At 38.4% G+C, this 22,432-nt stretch overlaps 1 protein-coding gene across 2 annotated transcripts in view; it reads right to left on the bottom strand.

Moving 5' to 3' along the window:
- PAK5 (p21 (RAC1) activated kinase 5) overlaps window positions 1–22,432 on the bottom strand; it is a 308,182-nt gene that overhangs the window by 156,130 nt on the left and 129,620 nt on the right. For both annotated transcript variants that reach the window (XM_023217964.3, XM_023217965.2), the window contains one exon: window positions 17,878–18,027. The gene's annotated coding sequence lies outside the window, so the exon portion shown is untranslated. The remainder of the gene's footprint in view (window positions 1–17,877; window positions 18,028–22,432) is intronic.

The raw sequence follows: 22,432 nt of genomic DNA, 5'->3' as shown, positions 1-22,432 counted from the left end.
TATAAGTTCATTTTACTGTTGATGGACACTTGGGTTGTTTCTAATTTGGGACTTTTAAAAATAATGCTGCCTTGAATGTTCAAGTACATGTCTTTTGGTGACATGTATGATGCATTACTATTGGGTATATACACACCTAGCAGTAGCATTGCTGTGTCAAAGGATATGAGTATATTTGGCTTCAGTAGAGCATTCCAGTCAGCTTCCTCCCCATTAAGGAGTGCTCAATTTACACTCCTGCCAATAGTTTGAGTTGCTCCACATCCTCATCCACACTTCCAATTGTCAATCCTTTTATGATTGTCATTCTGTCTGGTGGGTGTGTAGTGGCATCTCATTGTGGCTTTATTTTGCATTTCCCTAACGAGCTTGAGCTTCTTTCATGTGCCTTGGCCATGTAGATCTCCTCTCTTGTGAAATATCTGTTCAAGTCCCTTGCCCATTTTCACATTAGGTTCTTTTCCTTTTTCTTACTCATTTGATGGAGTTCTTTATAAATTCTGGATATGTTGAACAAATGTACTGAAATGTTTTCTTCCACTTTATGGTTTTCCTTTTCGTGCTCAAAGAGGTATTTGATGAACACATGTTAGTTTAGACCAATTTATGTATCTTTTCCATTATGTTTATTACCTTCTATGTCCTGTTGAAAAAGTCTTTATTCCCACCAAGTTCATAACTGCATTATCCTGCACTTAGATTTACAATTTATCTGAATTGATCTATGTGTATTGCAACTGGAGCTTGAATGGATTCTAAAAAGGGAAATGCAGTGACCTTTAATAATCCTTGCTTCTGAAGGAGAGCATTTCTTAACACTTCCAAGGAACTAAGGTAAACTTGGGAGAAACTGACCCAACAGCCACATTAGTTAAAATGTGAGGGTTGGCAAACCTCTATTGAAGTAATCTTCTAGTGAATATTGTCTTGTTAACTATTATTCAAAACAAGTGAATAAAAAGGATATTGTTGAAAAGTTATTTACAAAGAAAGCACAATACCTTCTTTTCCTCTGCTGGTTACTCTTAAATTCTAAAAAAAAAAAAAAAAAAATTCAACTTTTAAATTCTAAAAAATTTCTAAGTTCTATAAAAACCAACCCTCAGCATAAACATGTTTAGAAAAGCTCTATAGATCAGTGTTATCTAGTAGAAATGCAATGTGAGCCATATATGTTAACTTTAAATTTCCTAGTAGCCACATTGAAATTAAATATCAAGTGAAATTAGTTTTAATAATATGTTTTATTTAACATAAAATATCCAAAATATTTTTATTTCAACATATGGCACTAGCCACACTTCAAGAATTCAATAGCTCCATGTGGCCAGTGGCTACCATACTGGGTAGCCCAGCCATAGACAGTTACATGAATACAATGACCTCCTTTATAAATACTACAATTTATAGTATCTACAGGTCAATCAATTTTATATTCATATGACAGCCACATATTGAAAGAATAACACAGTGATTCTCAATGTGCAACCTCTGGACCATCAGCATAATAGGTATCACCACCGGGGATTGGGAGAAATGAAAATTCTTTTGGAATCAGGTTCTCTAGTGGGTGGCTCTAGCAATCTGTGTTTCTGTTATTCTCATGTGTGCCCCAGTTTTCAAATTAGGAATAATAGACCCACATTTTTGTTTCACACAGTGACATTAACTCTGTATTATGACATTGTAAATATACTGTCTTGTCTGAAGCAGAAGCATTTTTGGGGGGTATTTAACCTCATAGTCAGGTTATCATCTCACATCTTCCAAATAGGGCTGCCCATGGCATGACAAATGGTCTACTACTCTCTGAGACAGACGTGTGGGAGGAAGTTTCTTTTTTCTATTTCCTGATGATTCTCAATTGCCACAGGCATCTATTATATTTGCAGAAGCAAAGACTTGGACCCACACAGTAATAATCAGAGCAAGGAAATTGTATTATAGAGAAAAGCAAATAACCACTTTCATCTTATTAGCTCTGTTTGTAGAAAGTGAATATGTAAAGAAGTACTTGAAGAGTTTTTTTTACATTTTCATTTTTGTGGATTAGAATATATGATCTGGGAGGATCCATTTTTACTAGATGAATATCTCTGCAGAGGCAGAGAACTTTCTCCAAACTTCTCATTGCTGTATCCCCAGCACATAGAAGAGCCAGACACCTAGTAGGTTTTCAATAAACATTTGTTGAATGAATGAATGGATGGATGGATGCTCAATAAACCTTTTTCCATGTCTTAGATTCTGGCTAAGGAAGATAAGTTAGCTCAGTTGCTAGAAATCCCTTATTATTTTAACACAAAATGACCTGAATCATTCATTTTCTGCTTTTCAAGTAGTATTCCCCCTTTCCCCAAAAGACTTCTTGCCATCTAAACGTTCATTTAGAGAAGGTGCAGATTTTAAGGGAAGTTCTCCTTTGTTAGAGTATAAACTCCATAAGGGTAAATATGTTGTTTAGTTCACGGTTATATCTCTATAATTTAGAATACTGCCTATCATGTAACAGGCACTCAATAACTATTTGTTGAAACAATAGATTTTATCCTTATAAAATTTAATCACAGCCCTTTTGTCTCTCCCCTCTACACACAGCCATGGAAACTCATCCATTTGTGTGTTTCTCCACATTGTTTTACCTGCCCCAAATACCTCCAACTACGCTATTCCCTGTATCTACTGAGCTCCCACCAATCTCCCAGACCCAGAGAAGCTCCCCAACAACTCAAGGTTGTCTGAATCTTCATTGTCGTGTCTAAATCTCCAAGATTCTACTCCACTTAATCCAACACTTGTTAGCTAGCATGATGCCTTTCATTTACTAATTTTGCATCCTTGTATTTCATAAGCTTTCTCTTACCATAAAGACTTGTGGCTTCTGGAAGGCTAGAACCATGGAATACATTTAGTTTGCTCATTAAAAAATCTTCCCCATGCCTTTATTAGTCTGTAGAACATATTAGGCATAATTATGACTTATTTTAAAAAGGAAGCTTTTAGACAATAATTGTTTCCCAAGAACAGTCTCAGTTGACTATTGTTAGGCTGACATAATTATTAACAGCTCTCTTTTTTACTCTCAAATCAGTCTTGGTTTGGACAATACACATTTTCCCAAGTTATGGCCAACATTAATATAGTAAAACATTGACCAATGTTTTAATACAATAAAATGTTGACATGAGCTAATTGACATTAGCCCATGATGTTAGAACTGTTTGACCATATGATAAATTTGACACACACAATGCCTTTTGCTAGATACTATCTTTACTTATTTAGATTTATAAAAGGAAGAAAAAAAAATCAGATAGCATTACAAGTGGGAGAGGGCTTGATTAAGCTTACCAGAATCCTCAATATAATGCTTAGAAACCTTTCTGAGAATAAGAGGGAAAAGTGGTATAACCCCTCAACTATATACTCTTTTACTTTATTTGAACTTTTAAAGCCTTTTCACACATGATTTCCTTTGATGTTTACAACATTCTTCTTAAGTAGTTCAGGGTGGTAGATACTGGTATTTCTATTTTAGACATAAGGAAAAACAACTCCATGGAGTTATACTCTTTGGCCAGCCAGAAAGAGAGGACAGAATAAATCCCAGTGCTTTCTATGGTAACTGTATAGCTCCTTTTCTCCCCCTCAATGCATGGTCTTTAACTTCTTTCCCATAACTAATGATACTTACATCCATTTTCCAATAAAAACCAAACATTAATTACAAGAATTAAAAAGCACTTCATCTAAGGAATGTTTGCAGACACGCCATTTGGTTTGCTTTCTAAGCCACAGGGGTAAGAATGATTATAACTCCCATTCACCTCACACTTGACACTTTGTTAGGATGCCTTTGGCTTTGTTTCATACCAAACTTAAGGAACAGACAAAGCATGGATTTCATCTTGCTTCACTCGGAGCTCAGAGAGGTTAAGAAGTGAACTCAAGACTGCATTGCCATCTATAAGTGATGTAGCTAAGCATGACTGAAGACATCTGATTCCCACCTAGGTCAAGTACCTTTGATTTTGACCAGTGAGAATTCCACGGAATAAAATGCCAAATTTCCCATGAAACTTATTGTAATGAGAGATAACTTGATTTTAAAGCACAGAGACATAACAACTGGAAGTTAACAAAACCATTTTTTGAATTTTCCCTATCTTTCCTGCATTATAAATAAGCAAGTGAAGCACTTTATAGATTCTGAGTTATTTCCATGTTTTCCGTTTTGAGTAGTGATGTTTGAATAATGCAGGGATATAGGACACTTTGAATAAGGAACAAATCCTTAAAGAATGGTCACAACACCCTCCTCTGCATCCCCCGTACTACAACCAGATCTCTGGCTGCTGTCTTTCGTGCCCTATCAGCCGCAATAAGCCACCACTATTTACACGTGTGTTTGAAATACACAGTCCTGGTTGTAATATCAGAGGTCTTTCTAGCTTAAGGGCTCAGTGTATATTTCCCCTTCTTCAGTTACTTCTTTGGTTTTTACTGCAGACACTCCTCGTCTCACTTTCTGCCCTAGAGAGCAGGTGCCAAATAAAATAGGCTGGGAGCTTCTTTTAGGTACTTTCCAATTGCTTGCTTTCAAGGCTGCACTTACTAGTCCCCGGGGTATGAGAAACAATCTGTATGGAAACACCTATTCCTAGTAGTAGAGAAATAGCCTTGGGTGTATATTTTCTTCCCCTCAGTCTATTCCTTTTGAAACTTGAAAAAAAAAAAATATTAAGCTTGTGAGTGAAAAGAAAAGGGTTATTTTGCTTCTTGTTGTTGTTGTTGTTGTTGTTTTTTCCCATGTGCAGAGACTAGGATGCTCTGGGGAAGATGTGAAATCAACATATACATAAGTAACGCTCCACAAAGAGCCACTCCTTCAAGCTTGGTAGGAATAAAAAAAAAACTGTACATCTCTATGATAGATAAAGAAACTTATATTTCACAAGTGGGGAACTTGGAGGACTTGGAAAAAAAGTGAAATATCATGTCACATGGGGAATCAGAGTGCCTTCCCCTCTATATGCATGTATTGTGATGGAGACATCTCAGTTGGTGAAGGATTGGAAGGGTGGACCTTCAAGCACCCAGTCCCCTCATGCCTATGGCAAACAGGGATACTTGAGAACCTCCTTCAAATTACTAAGCAGTTACCCCTGAGCTGCAAAAGGAGACAGTTAACTCAGCATATCAAACTAGTTTTTTGAGTTCTAACACCAAAGATTAATTTTGCCCGTTTTTGAGCTCCTTATAAATGGAATCACACATAATACATTTTTTGGGGGTCCAGCCTCTTTTGCTCAACGTAATGTCTGTGATTCATCCATGTTGTTGTGTGTATCAACAGTATGTTCTGCCAGGCTCACAGCTGTAATTCTAGCACTTTCGGAGGCTGAGGTGGGAGGACTGCTTGAGCTCGGGAGTTTGAGACTAGCCTGGACAACATAGTGAGAACTTGTCTCTACAAAAATAAAAGAATTAGCTGGGCGTAGTGGAAAGCACCTGTGGTCCCAGATGCTAAGGAGCCTGAGATGAGGGGATTGTTTGAGCCTGGAAGGTTGAGGCTGCAGTGAGCTGTGACTGTGTCACTGCACTCCAGCCTGGGTGACAGAGTGAGACTCTGTTTCAAAACAAAAGTGTGTTATTATTATTGTACCGCATTCCACTGAATGAATAAACTAAGATTTATTTCTCATTCTTCTGTTGTTGAACTTCTGGCTTGTTTCCAGTTTTTTATTACTTTGAATAGATCCATTACACACTAGTTTTCCTTGGGCATTCACTTGGGGGGCTATTGCTGGATCATAGTATAGGCCTATATGTAGTTTTAGATGATAAAGTATCCACTAGGCTGTTCAGTTATACCAGGGAGAAGAAAATCCCAAGCAATAAAACAAGCAATCAAAAGCAAAAATACCTTAATACAGAAAAGTCATTTTCCTTGATACAAAATAATCCAATTGCTAGTGCAGATAGGATTTGCATTTTGAAACTCATCCATCTCAAGCTACATGCTACATATTTGAACTTGTCTGCAGGCTAGATTCAGCACATAGAGTGCCCCAAACATGTTTTTCCCCCCAGAAAATCAGGTCATTTGTTGTTTGCCTATTTTTGTTTTTTAATAAACCAATGTTTAAAAATTAGGAGGTTTTTAGGAAATACCATTCAGGACATAGGCATGGGCAAGGACTTCATGTCTAAAACACCAAAAGCAACGGCAACAAAAGCCAAAATTGACAAATGGGATCTAATTAAACTGAAGAGCTTCTGCACAGCAAAAGAAACTACCATCAGAGTGAACAGGCAACCTACAGAATGGGAGAAAATTTTTGCAATCTACTCATCAGACAAAGGGCTAATATCCAGAACCTACAAAGAACTCAAACAAATTTACAAGAAAAAACAAACAACTCCATCAAAAAGTGGGCAAAGGATATGAACAGACATTTCTCAAAAGAAGACATTCATACAGCCAACAGACACATGAAAAAATGCTCATCATCACTGGCCATCAGAGAAATGCAAATCAAAACCACAGTGAGATACCATCTCACACCAGTTAGAATGGCAATCATTAAAAAGTCAGGAAACAACAGGTGCTGGAGAGGATGTGGAGAAATAGGAACACTTTTACACTGTTGGTGGGATTGTAAACTAGTTCGACCATTATGGAAAACAGTATGGCGATTCCTCAAGGATCTAGAACTAGAAGTACCATATGACCCAGCCATCCCATTACTGGGTATGTACCCAAAGGATTATAAATCATGCTGCTATAAAGACACATGCACACGTATGTTTATTGCGGCACTATTCACTATAGCAAAGACTTGGAATCAACCCAAATGTCCATCAGTTACAGACTGGATTAAGAAAATGTGGCACATATACACCATGGAATACTACGCAGCCATAAAAAAGGATGAGTTTGTGTCCTTTGTCGGGACATGGATGCAGCTGGAAACCATCATTCTCAGCAAACTATCGCAAGAACAGAAAACCAAACACCGCATGTTCTCACTCATAGGTGGGAACTGAACAATGAGATCACTTGGGCTCGGGAAGGGGAACATCACACACCGGGGCCTATCATGGGGAGGGGGGAGGGGGAAGGGATTGCATTGGGAGTTATATCTGATGTAAATGACGAGTTGATGGGTGCAGAACACCAACATGGTACAAGTATACATATGTAACAAACCTGCACATTATGCACATGTACCCTATAACTTAAAGTATAATTAAAAAAAAATTAGGAGGTTTTATATTAGAAAACTCTAGCTTTCAAGCTTCCAGCCTCCTTTAAAAAAACAGAATATCTGGCCCACATTACCATAGAGCAATTACAGATTGAAGATAGGTAGGAGTCATTGCATTTACACAGGTCTACGGTTCCCTCTTTGCAAACTTCTCACCGCCTGCCTACTTTCCCTTACACTGTGCGGTCTCCATAGGCATGAGAACCCTGCTCCACCCTTTGACCAGTTAATCAAAGTCATTCACATTTCTCTCTATATATAAAGTATAGAGACTTGGCAGTTCCAAAGATAAAAGTGTTCTAACAGTTAAAAATTTGTCTTTGTGAATGCCAAACTTTGAAATGTGTGAAAATCTTCTTGAAATGTACCACTTACTATCATGTTTCTAAAAAATGACTAAATAAGAAGGACAGCTCAGTACACGTTGAATGTGTGTGTTCCATAAATAAGGAATGTGTGGAGAGGGGACCAGCTGAGCTTGCCTCTGACTAGAGAAACGTCATTCAGGATCTATGCCCACAGGCCCAGTCTTCTGATCAATACCTGTTAACCATGTGAAAAAGATACTGAACAAGGGATACGAATACCCCTCTGATTCATTCAATTAAAGACTTCCTGGACCAAACTCAATGCCATTATAATTGGTGCACTGGGCAATTGCTAATTGCTCTAAGTTATTTTCAGGCAAGTAGAGAGACAAAGTTGTTTCATTTTTGGTAGTATGCAGTCTAGGTAATTTAAAGGATTCCTATGCTAAAGTGCAAATATATCCTGGATATATTTATAAAAAGATCAATTTTGATGGCCTGGCATGGTAGCTCATATCTGTAATCCCAACACTTTGGGAGGCTGAGGCAGGACGATCACTTAAGTCCAGGAGTTGCAGAGCAGCCAGTGCAACATAGCAAGACCTCATCTTTACTAAAAATATAAAAAAATTAGTCAGGTGTGGTGACCTGCACCTGTAGTCACAGATACTTGGGAAGTTGAGATAGGAGGACTGCTTGAGCCCAGGAGCTTGAGGCTGCTGTAAGCTATGATTGTATCACTGCACTCCAGCCTGCACAACAGAGACAGACCCTGTCTCAAAAAAATTTTTTAAAGAAGTAATACATTACGCTAGGCTCAGTAGTTAGTAAATGAAATATTTGAGCTTCCCTCCACCTTCGCTCACAAAAATAAATGTTAGAGAAATAACATCAGAGAAACGATTTAGGAATTAAACTAAAGAAAATTACTGGGTAGCTCCAAAGGAATATGACGATAACAACACTGCTGTAAAGACAAAGCCTAGGCCCTGGGCAATGGGAGGCAGAGCAGCCAAGCCTGAGAGTCAGCCCCTCCCTAGTGTGGAATCCCAGAAGACAGCCAATATTCCTGACTCCTAGAGAACACAAAGCAATACTCTCCATGGGGAAACATGGAGAGCATTGGTCACCCAGAGCCCCAGGTGACCAAATAACAATCAACCAACTGTACATCATGTATTAGAATTCACAGGTAGATATGCAATACCGATGTGTAAAATGGACAAAAAATTAAAAATGGAATAAACACGAAACATGAACATGAGCTGACTGTCACGGTTCCTTTGCCATCTCTGAACCGACTTAGATGTGGAAACCTGGAAAGGGTCCATGAAATTCCATGGTTTATAACCCTTCAGTTGTTCTCCTGTTATCCAAACTGCAGACCTATTAGCTGCCCAATTATTTTGTCCCAAAGATTTCCAGGATCTCTTAGCCACTGTTAGATTCCTGTGGCTCAAGGCACTCTGACTGCTACTTCAATTTTGCTACACATTATAAGTAGTTAAGGCCACCTTAACTCTAACAGTAAACGCTGCTACTGAGCCTCTGTTGTTCTGGGCCCCATCATCCGAGCAATATTAGGAAGATCAACTCCTGGACAGCTTCTTCAAATGTCAACCCCAGCCCATAGACGGCAGCCTTTTCAGACCAGTTTCTCAAATGTGTCAGCACTCTTCTTCAGGATCTCTTACTGGCTTTGCAAAGGGAGTGTCCTCTGGGTCTTCTTCGTTAGAAATAGTCAAGTGATAGGTTTGAAGATTGTACCTAAAACCTTTTTAACATGCATTCTAACATCCATCCTCTCTGAGCTATCGGACCCTTTATTGAGACTGTTAAAGAACTTGTGGCATTTCCTCATTTGCTAGAGGCCATCAGAGCATACAGGATTTGAAGAACCATCCCAGAAAACTATCGGGATCAGCTCCAAGTGTCCTTGACAAACAACTGAATCTTGACTTATGAGTGAGTACCTCTATATCAATGAATACCCTCTGATCTAGCATTATACTGTATGGTAAATGCACCTGATAACAATTACTTAAGCATATCCTAAGAATGACCCTGTATGGTGCACCTGAATGCAGTTGGGAATTCTGAGCTAGGGAATCCAGAAGTGGCCAACCCAGAGAGCTATTCCTTTTCTATGAGGAACATCTGGGCCCTGTCCTGTCCTGTCCTGTGGAATGTGGGTTGTACAGGGGTTTGAGGCCCTGTGTATGGTGTTAAAAGGTTTCCAGGTGGAGGTTATTAGGGGAGGGGGCTAAGTGAACATGCTATATAAACTGCATGCTTTTTGCAAGTGGTTGTGGTTCTCCTGTCCAGCTCCCCACCACTGGACTCTCTCCCCTGTATGTAAGCCCTTCATGAGACCCCATGTCTTGTTTACTGGCTCTGGGTCTCTTCTTCTGCCTCTTGAACCTGGTGCCATCCCCACTGAAGTCAGTAGGAGTTCAGCACAACATATGTCCTCCTCTCCACTCTAATACACTCAAGGTCCACTCCCGGGTGGGTTTCAAGGTACTTCAATTGTTCAGTGGGTAGGCTATTTCCCCCTGGAGATGGCTGGTACTTCTCCGCTGAGTCTACACTCTAGTTTTCAGCATGGAGACAATGAGCAGTGGCAGAGAAAGATCTTAAGGCATGCAAGAATGATTTCATAAGGCACCTGCTTCAGGTGAGATTCCTACACAACTGTTGGGCAAGGAAAGCTGTTCTTCTCTGTCAGAAAAAGAAGATGACTCCTGTCTTCCAGGATGGTTTAAGGGAACTTAGGGGTTTAAGGTCCTCAATCTCATCCATCCAAATGAACTCATCCCATGTCTCCTTATTCCGATCATGGCCCTGAGTTTGAAATAGGAGATTCTACAAAGCTGTGTATCCTGTCTCCTTGGCAGCCCTACCAGCCTTATAGTCAGATCCTGGGCCTGGGTTACATCACAGTCTGCCCTGCAGTGACCAGAGATTAGTCTCCTTTAAAGTAGCCATAGATGCCCTCTGGCTTTCAGAGCATGCCTTAAGTAGGCAATGAACCATCCTCAGCTTACCATTTTCTTTCCGCAGGTCAAAAGTAGCCATCTACTTCACAATCTGCATAATTATCAGTGCTTTAATAGCCACTGTGTGTTGCAGCTACTAGGTCTCCTAACACCTGACCTTCCACTTAAGCCATATCCCAATTTACTACAGATGAGAGTTTAAGTAATTGTAATGCTGCTGCCTGCTAGGGTTTATTTTCATCCCAATTGACCACTAAATATATGATCCCCATTGCTTTCAGACACGTCAGTAATCAAATTCCAAAATCCTATCGGTAGGGTATCTTGTCTGTAATTACTTGTTTTAGTTCAGTTTCCCTAGGACGCTGAACCTGAGACATGCATGAAGTGCTGAGGTTTTAATTGGAATATGCAATCTAAAGGTGGGAAAGAGAAGAGATAGGAAATGAAGCGGGGAAGGGTGAGCAGCAAGACAAAGTGAGATGTTACTGCTGTGACCACTGCATTACCATGAAGAAATAGAGCCAGTGGTTCAGCGATGCATCTGCTATGTGACATGCGACACTTCTGAACATGCTGGACAGAGACATGTTGTACAGGCCTTGAGAGAGAGTTCATCAGAGAGAGAAATGGAAACAGAATTTACCTGCCTGGCTACCTTCTCTTTCCCACAGGAGCAAGATGCTCTCAACCAGGTACAATCTTGCCCCTAGGGAAACATTTGGCAAGAGGTAGTTTTATGTCTAGAGGCATTTTTATTTTCGCTACTTGGGGGTGCTATTGGCTTCTAGTGGGTAAAGGTCAAGGATGCTGCTAAATGTGCTGCAACACACAGGACAGTATCCCATGAGAATTACGCAGTCCAAAATGCCATCACTGCTGCCATCACTGCACCCTAATCTAAGTGCTGGAAAAATCAAGAAAACCTGAAGAGATAAATTAGATGTGTCTAATTAAAAAAAAAAAAAAAAAACAAGAAAAGATGAAAGATATGGAAGGCATTTCACAGAAGAGAACACACACAGGGAAAACTAAACACGAAAAGATGCCGAACCTCATTAGTTACTAGGGAAAATCAAATCACAGCAAGATTCCATTTCACACTCAACTGATTGGCAAAAGTTAAGATATCAAGAACACCAGGCATGAAGAGAATGGTGTTCGAAGGGAATAGTCATATACCACTTGTTGGGAGTGTAAATTGCTACCAATTCTGTGGGAAAGAGTTTAATATGTATTATGTTGTAAATTGACCATATGTGTATTTAAGGTGACCACTTACACCATTTTGATCGAGATGTCCTGGTTTTAGCACCAAAAATCTTACATCCTGGAAAACTCCTCAGTTCCAGGCAAACCGAGATGGTTGATTACCTATACATCTTATCTCCTAGGAATCCACTTCTACATATACTTCCCTGAAACACTCTTGCACAGGCACCAGGAGAGATACAAAAATGATCATAGTACCATTTTTCACAATAGCAGATAATGGAAACAACAGAAATATCAATCTATAAAAGAACAGAAAAATAGACTGTGATATATTAACACAATGTAGTATTACTTAGCCGTGAAAATGAACTATGAAACTTCTATTCTGCCTCTGAGGAGCTTGAGATGCTAATGTTAGCCTGTTATGCTTCACAGTAAAATCTGCTGCACCTGGTGACTTGGGCGAGCTCCACACTTGCAACACAGACCCAGGAGTACAATGAAAGTGGCTTTGGAAAACTGTAGAATAGAGCTGCTATTCAATTTACACAACTCAGTCTCAGAGTGGAGAAATCCATGAACTGAAAATTACCATCTCACACACATACCGCAGTGGAAACACACACATGCACAAATCTCTATATAAATATATCTCTGACATCAACAGTCTTCACAGAGACTTGGCCTTATGAGAATCTAGAGCCTTGGAATCTGCTTGTGACCATAAGCCAAACTCTTCATTAGTTTTCACAAAAACCTACTCACTATGCTTAACATGCTTATAAAAGTTGTCCCATAGAAAGAGTTTCTATCATGCAATCTGCATCATCACAATAGCTCCGTGAAGCCTTGAACATAGTCAAATGCTGAAAAGTTATTTCCTTCAGGCCTGCTTTCAACCACATTGTTTTCTTCAATCACTTATAAAGGTATTTCCTCCCTCCTCTTTTCTTGTTGAAATAAATACACATTCTACAAACCCCTTTTTTTTGAGACAGGGTGTGTTTCTCTGTCTCACAGGCTGGAGTGCACTGGTGCTATCTTGGCTCACTGAAACCTCTGCCTCCTAGGTTCAAGTGATCCTCCCACCTCAGCCCTCCCAGTAGCTGGAACCACAGGTGCACGCCACCCTGCCCGGCTAATTTTTTTATTTTTTAGATGGGATTTCGCCATGTTGTCCAGGCTGATCTTGAACTCTTGAGCTCAAGCCATCCACCTGCCTCAGCCTCCCAAAGTGCTAGGATTACAGGTGTGAGCCAACAAGCCCAACCTACAATTTTTTTTCTAAGATATAATCTTACCAATTTGGGTAACCCTATTACCACAACAGTCTGTACAATCAACCATTCATTCATCCATCGACCTAACGTTGTTCATCTTCCCATTTGCCTATCACTTTTTCATAAACATATTATTCTGTCTGCAAGTTAACTTTTATTTTCCTGAATTCTGGTACATTTTACAGATTTCTTGTCTTTAATCCTCTTCTTTCTCCCTCATCATTAGATGCCTTAATTCCCAAGTAACCTGACAGCATTATGGAACACTATGTTCCTACGTCTTTAAATACGAACTATCCTGTTTTCTTTTCTTTTGTTTTCTTTCCTTTTCTTTTCTTTTCTTTTCTTTTCTCTTTTCTTTCGAGACAGGGTCTTGCTCTGTTGTCTAGGCTGGAGTGCAGTGGTAAGATCATAGCTTACTTCCCAGGCCCAAGTGATCCTCCCACCTCAGCCTCCCACCTCTCTGCTGGGATCACAGGCAGTGCCACCATGCTCAGCTAATTTACTTTATTTTTTTGTAGAGATAGGGTCTATATTGCCCATGCTGGTCTCAAACTCCTGGGCTCAAGTGATCCTTCTACCTCAGCCTCTTAAAGTGCTGGGATTATAGGCATGAGCCATGGTGCCCAGCCCCTTCTTGCTTTAAATTCTCTTCCTATCTTATTTGGCTAAGGAATGCCTAGTTACTCTGTAATCTTTTATCCAGATGTTTTCTTCCTGGTAGATTGTTTGCAATCTAGTTCTTCCCCTTCCTTTATCAATGTCCTTTTGCAGTGTGACTTTGAACCTCTAACCAGGAGGTAGAGTCTATTTCCACATCCCTTAAATCTGAGCTGGCCTGTGAATTTCTTTGGTCTATATGTTGTAGAAGTGATTGTTCTGAGGCCAGGCCTTGAGCAGCCTTGCACACTTATACTTATTCTCTTGAATGAGTGATCCACATGGCTCAGTTGCCATTGAATAAGTCTTGGTTAGCCTGCTGGAGAAGTGAGTTTCCCTAGCCAATTGCAGTCAATCACCAGACATGGGAGTGAAGCATTTGAGACTATTCAGCCCCAGCCAACCTGTCAGCAGACTACAGAGCAAACCTAGCTAAGATCAGCCAAGCTTAGTCCAAGTCCATAGAAGTCCCCAGCTCACCCACAGGTTCATGATCAATAACACATGCTTATTATTTTAAGTCACTGAGTTATAGGGCTATTTGTTATATAGCAACAAGTGATACTCTCTTTCCTGATCATGTTCAATAGCTACAACATACTTCTAGTACAGCCCTTATAATACTACAGTTTTTTTTTTTTTTTTTGTCTTTCTCTTCCATAAACACAGAACTCCTGGGAACAAGGACAATTTTTGTTTTGTATCTCAGAATCTAAATAGTGCCTGATGACTTTTTAATAGATGAGTGTCAGAAAAATATCAATGATTAATTAGTTAATTAAGGATTATAATGTTGCCTAAGCCAAGGGACTCTTTAGGAGGCAGACAAACCCAGGTTTGAATCCCAACTGTATTTCCTATGTTATTTCAGACAATTTGGTTAACCTTGATAAGCCTTGTGTAGTCATCTCTAAATTAAAGACTGGAATAATATACATCCTGCAAGACTGTGATATTATATGGATATATAATCATGCATAAATATCTCCACCTGACACAGAGTGGATATCCAACAGATATGAATTAAATGATAAAATACATGTAAAGCATTTAATATAGGACTTGGCTTCTAGTTGCTCAATAAATGATAGCTCTATTCATATGATCATGATCATCACCATCATCTTTGTTGTCACTTCTTCTAGCAGAAACTGTAGGTGCTCTGTCCTCATCCCATTGGCAGTTATTATCGTTGTGCAAGTTGACCTGATGGTGACTTTCAATAGTAAACATCTGGGACTCTGCCTGAGGGCTTCCTCTGGCTGCTAGAGTTTTCTTGGTCTACACGTATGGTAAGTTACAAATACCAGGGAGTTAACACTCCACCTAAGGGAGCAGCCCTTAGTCGAGATAGATGGGAGAAGATAGCTAAATACCCTAATTTCCATGCCCTTGGTTGGGATAAATCCAAGTTATGTTCTGTGCTGTATCCCAAAGTTATCTAATGTGATTATACCCCTCTTGATCACAGAAATGATAAGGCACCTTTTTTGTCTTCCTTCTTTCCTCTGTCTCACATCTGCACTACCCTACAAATGTGTGCTGGCATCACCTCCGATTAAACACCACTCCATTTTTTTTGTTTCACTCTCTGCTTCTGGACAAATCAACCTAAGACACCATTACTCTTTCTAGTTTATGTTAGTCTTGTTGCTTCAGAATCAAATCATTTCTTAAGGAACTTTGACTTCCATTTGAAAGGCCTAGCCTCTTAATGATCTCTCCAGCTAATCAAAGAATTTTATCTAGTCCAGTGGATGACAAGACTAATCACAGAATGGGGTATGTCATATTTAGGCCTTCTGTTTTCATCCTGGCTCAATTCTCTAAGTATATGAGAAGAGGGTTAACTTGTGCACCATGGGTAGCTCTTTGCATATCTTGATGGGCACCTGGAAACATGGTATTGATTTTGGCCAAGTCAGAGGTGAAATGTACTAGCTAGTGATGTATAAGGTGCTGTGAAAAGACTAAAACCCCACCAGCATCCTGTACCAGTTTGTCTATGCTGTTTATCAAAACTGTACTGATTGATGGTTTGCACCTGTTTACTTGTTAACAAAGCTTGCTTTTAGCTACCTGAGCTGTGTGGTACAAAATACCCCTCAGTAAGCTTGAGCCTTGGCTCTCCTGTGAACTTGTAGAGTCTCATGAGACTTTTTAATTATCCAGCACTGTATAATTGCTGCATTGGGGTTGTTTTCTAATGACCAAAAGCTTTACAGAAGGATCTGGGGTGGAGGAAGGAAGAATTCCTGCAACATACAAGTTTTAGAACCATTTCAGACAGTTTTTTTTATTTTTTATTTTTTATTATACTTTAAGTTCTAGGGTACATGTGCATAACGTGCAGGTTTGTTACATATGTATATATGTGCCATGTTGGTGTGCTGCACCCATCAACTCGTCAGCACCCATCAATTCATCATTTATATCAGGTATAACTCCCCAATGCAATCCCTCCCCCCTCCCCCCTCCCCATGATAGGCCCCATTGTGTGATGTTCCCCTTCCCGAGTCCAAGTGAGCTCATTGTTCAGTTCCCACCTATGAGTGAGAACATGCGGTGTTTGGTTTTCTCTTCTTGTGATAGTTATGAATATTGGAAAGCAAGCTGCACTTTGCTGAGATCTTAAAATACTGTTCAGTTGAGCTATCAAGAATAACTCTCCTGAGCACAGACTTTAGGGTTGTCCACCCTCCAACAGTAGCTGTTGGCTTCTTGCAAATTTGGACCTACAAGGTCATTGCATACATTTCTTTTCCTCCCTTCCCTCCCCTATGGACATTGCACAATGGTTACATAATCCAAGATGTGAAACCCTCACTGCACAGAGGATACGTTTCTCTGGTAACCATTGCTTAAATCCATATATTCTCATCTTTTTAAAGCACCAATTTGAAGTTGGATTTTAATTTTCCCTTCAACATTCCATCTATGAATAACCCAGTATGAAAGTTTTAGTCTTGAAGTTACGCTTGACTGACCTAAGCCACTAGTCCTCAAAAAACTCTTGTTTCTCATCTAGAAGGACACCCTTCCCACAGGCTGCCTCTCAGTGTCTTGAGCAACAATGTTCTTAGAAGTCAGGAGCCATCTAGGAAGCAGGAGAAGAGCTACAAACATATCTGGAATGCTCAAGTCTCTGAGTGTTACAAGATAACCCGCCTAGAATATGAGATTTCAGGGCAGAATTTTCTTTATTTTCACAATTTGACATCAACACCCTCTAAGTTTCAGAAGCAGACCACAGACATATACATCATAAACAGTTCTTTGAAATAGTGGAATAAATTACAATCTGACTATTGTGTATTAAAACACAAATAGACAGCATACCCTGCATATGGAAATTAGAATTATATTTGGAGATTTATAAGGAGCTTGGGTGGTCATCTATGCCCAAATATCTTTCAAATTCATCCATCTCCAATGTCACATCCCTAAGCCAAGTCAGCAGTATCTTTTATGTGGGTAAGAGCACCCTGTTTTTAGCTCCTGCAACCCCATTAATACTAGTTGGCTATAATAAAGAAGAATGGCCTTAAAAAATATAAATTCTTTCATTCACCTGCTAATGACTCTCCAATAACTTCCATCTTTATTAAAATAAAATGAAGACACTTTCCCACATCTAAACAACTCTCCAGCTTCATCTCCTACATCCTGCTTCTCCAAAACCCTTTTTAAAAGTGATATTGGCCTGGTTTCCAAACCTTGAATATATCCACATGGATCCTGGTTCGTGACACATGGAAGGTATAATCTTCAAACCCTACTCAGCTGGATTTTTTCTATCACTCAGTTCTCAGCTCAAATTCTCTAAGTGTTCTGCTCTGACACTCAAACTAAAGTAGTCCCTCATCCCTTATCTCATTAACCTGCTTATTGTATTCATAAACATTATCAATGGTTGTCAGTTTCCTTTTCATTTATTTACTTACCCTTTCCACTGGAATGTCAGCTTCTGCAAGGTCATAAGCTTGCCTTTTTAGTTTCCAGTACCTACAATAGTTTGCAGGCCTTTAGCAGTAACCCAGAGAATATGGTTGAATCAATACATGCATGTTTCTGTGTTTTTAGTACTGTTCTATTTAAAATACATTTTAAAAGGACAAAACCATAAGGTAATTTATTCCCCTACCTTTATATGATGGCTGTGGATGAATTAAAGACTCCAGAGGAGTGTGGCTGTTTCTATTTTGCAGCTTTTCGTTGGTGCTTGTCAGTCTTCTTCATTTTTTCTCAGTGTTCATTTTGGCAAGAGGTGGAAGCATTTCACCACAATGTATTTCTGTAACAATATAGTATCAAAATGACTCAGAACCCCACTAACATTATGCTGTGCTTAAAAATAAACAAAACATATGGCCACATTTACTTTACATTCTCCTACATGCAGTGCATTCCTTTGTACTGTTTCTGTCATTTTCTCAGGCATGCAGCTACGGATCTGTATATTATTACCTGGACACCTCAGGGAGGATTAGACTCCTCTTAGTATCTTGGCTGCATCTGTACCACAGCATTTTCTCCACTATGAATAATTATTCTATCACAAATCCATCTCTCCAATAGATGGTGAACTTTGTTTGCTCCCTGAATCTCTGGGGCCTAGCCCACTAACTGGTAATCATACATTTTCAATACAATCAATTCTTGATATTTGCAGTAGTTATGATTATGAAGTCACCACAAACACTAAGTTAGCAAATACTGATGCATTGTTCCTAGGAGAAATAGAGGGTTAGGTTTCTGCAAGTCTCTGGCTCCAATATTTTTGTCAAATAATCAATATATAACTCTATTTTATGTGTGTCAGTGTGTATACTTATTGTTGATTTATTAAGATGGAACTCACAATCAACAGCACTGTAGCTCATGCCTCAACAAAGATTTTCTAACACATGTGTTTTCTCCATAAGGCACGTGACAGCCTATTGTGCTTAGGAACATGAGACAGCATGTCAGCCCCACACTATGGTTCCATTTCAAACCATGGAATCACCAACATTAAGCACAAAAGTGTAAAAGCTATGAGAAGGTGAATCTGTAAATATGAAATCACAAATAATGAGAATCAACTATATACAGATTGGCTGAATCACAGTTATATGAGGATTATACAAATTCCCAACCTTGTTTACGGTTCAGCATACCCCTGCCATTTAAATGAGTAAATAATAAATATTATAGTTAGGGTAGAAAGGGACTGCATACAGATTTTATATTCTTCATGAAAGACCCAGGAACTGAAAATAAATATTATTTTTTATATTCTCTGCTGTCCTATTAAAAACACAAATTCCAGCAATCCTATCAAAATATTAATAACATTATTTGCAGAAATAGAAAAAGGAATCCTAAAATTCATGCAGAAACACAAAAGACTCCAAAGAACTAAAGCGATCCTGAGCATAAAGAATAAAACTGGAGGCATTCAAGTACTTGATTTCAGATTATACTACAAAGTTACAGTAACCAAACCAACATGGTACTGGCATGAAAACAGACATGCTAATGAATAGAACAGAATAAAAGTCACAGAAATAAATCCACACACTTACAGGCAACTAAATTTGACAAAGGCTCCATGAACATATATTGGGGAAAGGACAATCTCTTTAATAAACGATGCTAGGAAAACTGGATATACATATACAGAAACGTGAAACTAGACCCTTCTCTCTCACTATATGCAAAAATCAACCTAAAATTGATTAAAGACTTATATGTAAAACCTAAACTATGAAACTACTAGAAGAAAGCATTGAAGAAACATTACAAGACATTGGTCTAAGCAAAGACTTTTGGGGTAAGACCTCAAAAGAACAGGCAACAAAAACAAAAGTAGACAAATGGGATTACATCAAGCTAAAAAACTTCTGAACAGCAAAGGAAACAATTGACAAAGTGAAGAGGCAATCTACAATATGCGAGAAAATATTTGCAAACCATCCAAATAATAATAATCCAATTAAAAATGGACAAAAGACCCAAATAGACATTTCTCAAAAGAAGACATACGAATGTCCAACAGGGTTTTGAAAAAATGCTCAACATCACTAATCATCAGGGAAATGCAAATCAAAACCACAATGAGATATTATCTCAATCCAGTTAGAATGGCTATTATCAAAAAGAAAAAAAAGTAACAAATGCTGGCAAGGATGCGGAGAGAGGAAAATACTTGTACGCTGTTGGTGGGAATGTAAAGTAATACAGCCATTATGGAAAACGGCATGTAGGTTTCTCAAAAAATGAAAAATAGAACTACCATACAATCCAGCAATCTCACTGCTGAGTATATATCAAAAGAAAGGAAATCAATGTATTGAATAGATATCTCCACATCCATGTTTATTTCAGTGCTATTCATAATAGCCAAGATATGGAACCAACCTAAGTTTCCATCACTGAAAGAATGGATAAAGAAAATATGGTATACGTATACATTTAAATACTATTCAACCATAAAAAGAAATTAATTTCTGTCATTGGCAGCAATATGGATGGAACTGCAGGTTATTACATTAAGTGAAACAAGCCAGGCAAAGAAAATGTTCTCACTCACACATGGGAGCTACAAAAATGTAGACCTCATGGAGGTAGATGGTAGAATTATGATTTCCAGAGACTGGAAAGGAAAGTAGGGAGCAAGAGAAATGAGAAGAAGTTGATTAATGAGTATAAAAATACAGTTAGATAGAAGGGATAAGTTCTAATATTTGGTAGTGCCGTAGGAAAATTACAGTTAACAGTAATTTACTGTATATTTCAAAATAACTAGAAGAGAATTGTAATGTTCCCAGTACAAAGAAAAGATAAACGTTTGAGGTGATGGACATCTTAATTACCTTGACTTTATTTTCACATTGTATACACATACCAAAACATCACAAACATCCCCAAAATATGTACAATTATGACATATCTATAAAAAAATGAAATTCCAGAGCCCAGGTATTTTCTTCTGCATAATATTAATTATTGCTCCTCCAATTTTCAGACAAGTTCAAAGAAAATTTCCCTGAAAATAATTATAGGTTAATAGTTTGCCTTGTCCGTTATAGGTCAACCTAAATTCCTAGAAAATTGCTCCATTTTTCTCTTTGGAAAAGAATAAGAAATACCAGCTTTTATTTCATTATATACACCAGTTAACTGCAAGTACAGAAGGTCCATACTTAGTTCCTTGTATTTTCTGTAAAAATGCAAGTACCCTGTGAGAGGTACAATGGAGGGATCACACTTTACATGTCTATTTTCCAGTGCGTTTGAAAAATGTTTATGGCCCCCTTAGAAATATTTTCCAATTTAGTTTACTTGTCAATATTTTAAAATAATTACCTTTAACATTGAGTTACTTGTACTTCATAGAAAGTGATTTGTTGCTAAAATTATCTTCTCAAAAGGATGCTCTGTGTTTTAAACTATTATTGCTAGGATCTGTAGGGCTTAGTAAAAGGCAATGCCTTACACAGGCAACAGGAAATTCTAGAAGGATGGTTCAGCCAGCTGCTTTTAAATTAGTTCAAAATAGGCTAAAATACAAGTAGACGTAATTTCTTTTCTGTATCTTTCGATACCCCATTCAAATAGTTTAGAGTATCAGCAAACAAGTCACCTTGTCAAGGAATGCAATTTTAAAATTGATATAATCATGTGGGTCTACTGCATAATAATAAGATAATTCAATATATTTGACAGAAGTAATACTTTGATCCAGAAAAATAAAACTAAACACATTTTGTAAATTTCTGTATTTTGTTAGCATCATTCTATTACATTTTCTATATAACCATTTTGAGTTTATTTTCTAAGAATTCGTGCTACTTTTAATTTTCTATTTACACTATAAATAGCCAAATTAATCAAAGAAATATTAGATATCGTAAAATTACTTTAAGCCATTCTCAAATCATCACTAAAACTCTCCTCTCATATTTCTTCCTCTTAAAACATGCCATTAAGAAGCCTTTACCTATATATCTCTGCTAAAGCCATATTACTATTACTGACTTTTAAAAAGCAATCTGGGGCCTGGGTGTGGTAGCTCACCCTGTAATCCCAGCACTTTGGAAGGCAGCGGCAAGCTGATCACCTGAGCTCATGAGTTTGAGACCAGCCTGAGTAACATGGCGAAACCCCGCCTCCACAAAAAATACAAAAATGAGCTGGGTGTGGTGGTGCATGCCTGTAGTCCCAGCTACTTGGGAGGGCTGGGGTAGGGGGATGGCTTGAGCCTGGGAGGTAGAGGTTGCAGTGAGCTGAGATCACACCACTGTACTCCAGCCTGGGTGACAGAGCCAGACTTTATCTCAAAAAAAAAAAAAAAAAAAAAGAAATCTGAATGCTGAATATTAGTAGATTATGTTCAGATAACAGCTATACCATTCTGAACATGTTGATAATGCACATTTTAACAAAAGGTACAGATGTCAATTAAATTTAGTATTTGCATTTCCAACCTTCAAGAGGAAGGAGTTGGCTTTGTATCCACAGACTGGCTCCAACTTTTACTAGGTGCACGATTTGAGGCAATTTATTATTCCCTGAGATTATTTACTCATCTGAAAGACGGAGAAGAATACCATTTTCTATAAAATAGCCTACACAGAGTACCTGGCCAATAATTAATAGTAAGAAAAATTAGTGTGCATTTTTTACCAAGTACAAAACCACTCTAAGCAGCATTT

The sequence above is a fragment of the Piliocolobus tephrosceles genome, chromosome 20 (assembly GCF_002776525.5).
Source record: "Piliocolobus tephrosceles isolate RC106 chromosome 20, ASM277652v3, whole genome shotgun sequence".
Lineage (NCBI taxonomy): Eukaryota > Metazoa > Chordata > Mammalia > Primates > Cercopithecidae > Piliocolobus > Piliocolobus tephrosceles.
Note: the sequence above shows the minus strand (reverse complement) of the source record. Positions and strands in the feature narration are given on the sequence as shown.